The sequence below is a fragment of the Mirounga leonina genome, unplaced genomic scaffold (assembly GCF_011800145.1).
Source record: "Mirounga leonina isolate KUSES-001 unplaced genomic scaffold, KU_Mleo_1.0 Mir_53, whole genome shotgun sequence".
NCBI classification, from domain to species: Eukaryota; Metazoa; Chordata; class Mammalia; order Carnivora; family Phocidae; genus Mirounga; species Mirounga leonina.
Genome location: NW_023270807.1, coordinates 25,308,298 through 25,315,038, shown reverse-complemented (window position 1 = coordinate 25,315,038; position 6,741 = coordinate 25,308,298). Strand labels below are relative to the sequence as shown.

Here is a 6,741-nt window from a genome sequence, read left to right as displayed (position 1 = left end):
TTGTGGGTTGTAGATATATATGTAGTCTTGCATGAGTGTCTATGGGTATTCCATACATGGATCCTTGAAACTCTCTGGGGACCTGCCAGTGGTAAGAGATTCTGTTGATACATGAAGGTGCTAGTTTTGAGTGCCTCTGTTAAGCACCCAATGCTGAAGTAGTTCAGGCATCATTAAAATCCAGTACATTTTGTCCTGAGGAACCTTGGAATCTTGATGCATTTTTCTACCCACTTCCCATCCCCCATTTCTATTTTTGAATAAATTCTCAGCCAAGAAGGGGCCAAGCCTGATTGAGTCAAGTGTGGACGAATGGGTTGGAGTTCGGAATGGGTTTCTTTGGACAGGGAACTAGAATATGGCTTCTCATTGGATGCAGGGATTGATAAGACCATGTGCCATCAAAAACCATAAAAGAATACAAAGAAGAGGTGAATTAGAAAGATTGCTAAATCTGTGGCTGCAGTGGCAGGAAGTTAGACTTTGAGGATTAGAGATGGAGAAACTGAAATAATCCTGGATCCAATTAGGGTGTGATTAGGTGGAAGAATAAGAATGATCTGTCAATGGGGACCGCAGTTTTCCTGCCGAAAAAAACCGTCCTGGAACACTTTCCTGGAAAGTCAGTTGTGTTTAATGTTCGTCTACATGACATTACTTCCTACATTACAGAGTCAAATGCAACTTTTGCATGAAGTTTTAAGATAAAACCTAAGACTTCAAAGACAATTCCCTTGCGTGGGCTGCTCTGGGCTATGATCAAGCCATCACCGGTGTGCATATTCTCTCTCCTTTGCTATTATAAAGGATACTTCAGCAGGAAAGTCTGAGAAGCAGTGGGGGAAGAACATCAAAGAGTGATCTGGACTTGCTTCGGTGGGCAGGAGGTGCATGCATGGTCACATGGATGGATCAGCTGACTTTAAAGGACAAGGAAGGAAACTTTTGGTATAACCTGTATAATCATTACATCATTGCATCCATCCGTGCATGCATCAACTATTGAGTATCATCTTTAAAAGTGGCATTTTTAAAAGAATGGGTTACAATGGTTTAACAGGACATGAAACCATTCAGTGGGGTTGTTACTTGTGTTGAAAAAAGAAATAAATAGAAAAAAAATCACATTTTTAACATTATTTTGTGAAGATTTTGTCATGTTTAGGTGAATTCAATAGGCTATAATGCAAAATGTATTCTCTGTGGGCTGTGCTAAAAAAATTAAGTCACTATTCTAAAATTTTTTCAGTTTATCAAGATGTTAGTAGGTATTTCATTAAAAAAAGTGTTCCTTGGTTAAGTAAATTGGGCCCTTGAAACAAATTTAAAGGCTTTTAAAAATTTTAACTAAAGTACTTTTCCAGAGCAATAGATATGCTAATGAAAATTAGAAACAAACAAGCTCTTTTTTATTTTTAAGGTTTACCGTTTATCAGAGCAAGGAAACAAATGGAAATAAAAATGCCCTGGTAAAGCATGAGAAGTCACAAGTCTCTAGCATCTTTACACATTTTTTGAGGGGGGTTAAAATAAAAATATGTATTTATACATCTCCTAAAGAATAAAGGTGTTGTGTTTCAACAGGTAATTTTCTTTCTTTCTTTTTTTCAACAGGTAATTTTCTTAATACATCTTGTGACTCCCCATGGTATCTTAAATATTAGTGGTCCTGCTCCACCGACTTTTTCTGGGTCTTTGATTTTTACTTCTATTTCTAACAGCGATGCTTGCAGCATTACCTCCCAGCATCTGGCCTGGCTTTTAGGAAGGATTATGTAGAATTTTTTCCTTCCTGATTACCCCTCTTCTCAGTATCAAAGCCTAAAGATGCAATCAAAGCAGAATAGCAGCAGGCTTTATTTCTTAGAGAGGACATTTGCACTTCTGAAGATAGCACACTGGTGCATACCAAGTTCCCAGCTCCTCTGCTCAGCTCAGGAACGTTCCTTCTGGACGCTGTCTCTCACGCACATTCAACAAAATCATTAAAAAGTAATATTAGGGCACACCAAACATTCTGTAATAACATTGACGTAAAGAGGATGAATTTAACATTTATAGTACACAGTCCTACTTGAGGATTTTTTTTGAATTTTGTCAATAAAGAGTGTCGCTGATCCTTATGGACTGAATTGTGTCCCTCGCCCCCCACCGCCCCCAAATTCATGTGTTGAGTTCCTAACCTCTGATACGACTATATTTGGAGATGGGGCCTTAAAAAAGGTAATTAAGGTTCATGAGGTCATAAGTGTGGGGCCCTACCTAATCCGATAGGAGTGCTGTCCTTGTAAGAAGAGGGAGAGACGCTAGGGTTGCTCAGGCACCGAGAAGCCATTTGAGGACACAGGGGGAGGGTGGCAGCGCTCTGCAAGCCAAGGCAGGAGGTCTCAGGAAAAATCAAACCTGCTGACACCTTGATCTTGGACTTCCAGCCTCCAGAACTGTGAGAAAATTTATTCCTCTTGTTGAAGGCACTCAAGTTGTGGTATTTTCTTACAGCAGCCCTCACCAACTAATACATGAATCCTGTTTCCATTTTTGCTGTGAGTTCTAAAAAACTCAGAACCAAATGCGAAGTTCACGGAAACCATACTGTTATTTCTCATGGTTCACATGTTTTTAGTCTTTCTTTTGGTGACACAGACTTTTTCTATTTTAATTTGTTAGCTTATTATTTGTTTTCATTTTTTCCCACCTCAAAGCCTTTGTAGGAAAGAACCAGGGTACGAAGAAATAAATAACAATTTAAATAAATTCTTTGTGTTTATAGGTTCTCCTATTTCACAGGCTTACCTTCTCAATGTCCTGTGCTGGTCCCTTTTCATTTTCTAGACCCTTTAATGTGGGAGTGCTGCAGGGCTCAGACTTAACTTTGTCCTGTATAAACTGGCTCCGTGCAGGATCTCAGTCAGTCTCATGCCTTTAAACACCAGCTATACATACATTTAGCCTACTCTTTTCCTCTGAGCCCCTCACAAATATCCAACTGCCTATTCAATATCTTCAATTAGACATCTAATAGGCATCTCATATTTAATTTGTCCAAAGCCAAGCCAAGCTCCAAATTCTTCCCACCCCTTCCTGTGGTGCTGATAAACCATCTTGGTCTTCTCCATCTCAGCAAACACCAATTCCATCTTTCCAGTTGCCTAGGCCTAAAACCTTGGAGTCTCCCTTGACTTTCCTTTCTTTCATCTCCAATTTCCCATCCTACAGCAAGTCCTGTTGGCTTTTCCATAAAAATGTTATCTAAACGGTGACCATTTTTAACGCCTCCTTTACTACCAAAGTAAAAGCAGCCATCACCTTGCCTTCCAAGGTGTTCTGCTTCTGTGTTTCCCTCTGGTATTCTCCACAGCAGCTAGAGCATCCTATTAAAATGTCAGTCAGATCAGGTTACTTGTCTGCTCAAAAACTTGCAGGGGTTTTCCATCTCTTCCAGATTAAAAGGCAGTCCTTATAATGAACTACAAGGTGCCAAAAGGGCTGGTTTTAGTTATCTCTCTGACATCAAACATTTTTCCCTGACTCCCCTGGTTCCAGCCCCACCTACCTGCACTTGCTGCCCCTTCTGCCTAGAACACTCTTTTGCAGGCTATCCGCAGGCTCACCCTCATCTCCAAGCCTCTTTATCACTTTATTAATCAAATATCACTTTATTAGAGAAGCTTAGTTTGTAGTATGCTGGTAAATGTTTAACAACCAGCTCTCTGAGGAAAAATGTGTGCTTGTATTCACATTAAAGCACAATTTTAAGTTTCATCAGCATTGTTGACGTTTCATTCATCATTTTCTGAAGTTTAGGGTGATCATCAACAAACAATAAACCAAATTCTGATTTGGTGCACTCATCAGATTTTCTGGTGTAAATATTCCCAGCATGGCCAACTGCAGGCGCCTACAGTGCTGCTATTTCAGGTGGTGTTGGGAATAGATGAGTGGTAGCTGCACTCTCTTCCATAGCATCTCCACCCGGCAGACGCGATAGACACGGACAACCTCAAAAGTGTAGATAGTAAACTGTAGCAAACCAGTTAGGGAGTGATTCGTTTTAAATACTTATTACCTTTGTTTTTATAAAATTTATTTAATCTTAAGTTGATAGAATTTAATTTTTAGTGATGACTGTTTTTCAACTGGCTTACAGAATTCCTGGAAAGTTGATTGCTTCTGTGAGCTGGCAAGAGTAGGGTCGGGGACAACAGTGGCCATTTTGCTTATCGTCCTATATCAGATGGCTATCCTCTTCCAGTCACTCTTTATCCCCCTTATCCTGCTAGATTTTTCTCCATTAGCATTGAAGACACACACACACACACACACACACACACTTTTTCTTTCTTGCCATTGGAATTTAGGTGAACTAAAGCCAAGTAATTTGCTTATTTTGTTCACCTCTGTATCCCTCGTGCTTAGAACATGTCTTGCACATGCTTTAGGTGCTTATTTATTGAAAGAATGGATGAGTTTATTATATTTTGTTCAAAATGGATATTAGCTTGTTATGGAAAAAGCAAACAACTGGGGATCAGAGTAGTGCTCTACGAAGTCGTTGCCTGCAACAGTTACGTGCAGCTCATCTGATTCTCACAGCTTCCATAGGAGGGAAGTGCTCTATTGTTACCACATCGCGGGTGAGGTGACTGGTCACAGCTTTGCCCAATGATAGATAGCAGATGAAAAAACACAGCCAGGATTCACACTCTGACATTTTGGTTCCAGAAACAATACTATAAAAAAAAGTTCTTTTTTAATTATTGAATATTTTTAAAATGTACAGAAGTAGATGGAATAGAATAATGAACGCCAAATGTCCATCCTCCAACTACAACATTCATCAACTCCTGGCCAATTTCTTTTCATCTATGCTCCTTTTCCTGGTTAGATTATTTTGAATGAAATCCAAACCATCTTTTTACTAATTATTTCAATGTTATCTCTAAAAGATAAATACTAAACCACATTCTGGTTGGAAATTTGGTACTAAACATTTTTGTCCTGGTGTTTGTGGGTGTTATTTAATTTTTCTGAAATGAGGTTTCCTTATCTGCAAAATGGATACTGAGATTTTTTGAATATGAATTAAAACAATATATTCAAAACACTTTGTTAAACTATAAAACATTATAAAAAGATTGGGTTTTCAACTCATATGTCATTACCCACATTGTATGTACTATTGACATAATTAAAGGCTCTACATCAAAGTCTAGCTTGGCTGAGTACAGACAAGTGTGACCTGCTTTTTCCCAGCAATGTGGTTTCCCAAATAACATCATGCCTCATAAATACGCCAGAGTTCTTATAGCGAGTCAGCAGTTACATGGAACGTATAAGTCCTTGCAAGACTGTAGTCTTAAGAGAAAACAATAAAGTATTACTTTTATATTGTAGTAAAGAGGAGCTGTTGAGCATCATAAATTTAAAAAAAAATCTTTTTTTTTTTTTAAATTTGAGACAGAGAGAGAGCACAAGCGGGGAGGAGGGTCAGAGAGAGAGAGGGAGAAGCAGACTCTGCTGAGCAGGGAGCCCGACATGGGGCTCAACCTCAGGACCCTGAGATCATGACCTGAGCTGAAGGCCGATGCTTAACCGACTGAGCCACCCAGGCGCCCTGAGCATCATAAATATTTACAAGAATCTATCACAACTTGCTTCCCAAATAGGAGTATGAGTGTTTCTAGATGTATGCAACATTGCACAAGGGTGAGGGAGGGCAAGATCCCTGTGGCACACCTTCGTGGAGCCTCAATTGCACTCTATCATAAATAATACAAATTTTAAATAATAATAACAATCACATCAACAGACACTTATATAGTTCTTTTTTTTTTTTTTCACTTATATAGTTCTTAATATGTGTCAGGCACTGTTCTAAATACTTAACTTGTATTAACTCACTTAATCCTCACAACTCTATGGGGTAGGTACAATTATTATCTCCATCTGGAAGATGGGCAAACAGAGGCACAAAGAGGTTAAGAAGTTTGCCAACATCACACAGCTAATGGTAGGGAAGACATGATTTCAACCTAGGTGTCTGATTTCAGAGTCTGTGCTTCTGCTACTACGCTATCTGTCCTATCAAAAAAAGGAGTGCTCACATCGGCAGCACATACACTAAAATTGGAATGAGACAGGGAAGATTAATTAGCATGGCCCCTGCACAACGATGACTCGCAAATTCATGAAGCATTTCATATTTTTTTGGATTGATGCCAGGTTCAGGGTATTTGTAGTAATGCCCTGTGGTTTAAAAAAGCAATTATTGGACTTAAGTCAGAAGATTTGGGTGACAGGTCCTACGCTGTGGTTTACTAAATAAATAACTTTGTGTAAATTAAAAAAAAAAAAAAGAAAAAAACAAAAGAAAAAGGAGCCAATATAACAATATCTTCCAAACATCTAGGTGTTCAAGTACTCCCTTTATAATTCTTATTTGTAAAAAAATATCCATGAAATCAACAGACTGGTCAGCAGTTCATGTTTTGTTCTAAGACACACTCGAAAATAAATTCATATTTACTGAAATAAAAAGAAACACAGGTGACCCTTGAACGAGGCGAGGGTTAGGGGCACCAGCCTCCACACAGTTGAAAATTTGTATATTACTTTTGACTTCTCCAAAACTTAACTACTAATAGCCTGCTGTTGACCAGAAGCCTTACAATAACATGACCAGTAAGCTAACACATATTTTGTAGGGTCTATGTATGATATATTGTATTCTTACAATAAAAT

General features: G+C 38.6%; 1 non-coding gene across 1 annotated transcript; it reads left to right on the top strand.

Annotated features, from left to right (window-relative positions):
- The first annotated feature begins 6,096 nt into the window (after positions 1 to 6,096).
- On the top strand, positions 6,097 to 6,207 carry LOC118001671. The gene has a single exon (XR_004676780.1). It is a non-coding gene; the product is annotated as a U6 spliceosomal RNA (small nuclear RNA).
- The last annotated feature ends 534 nt before the right edge of the window (positions 6,208 to 6,741 follow it).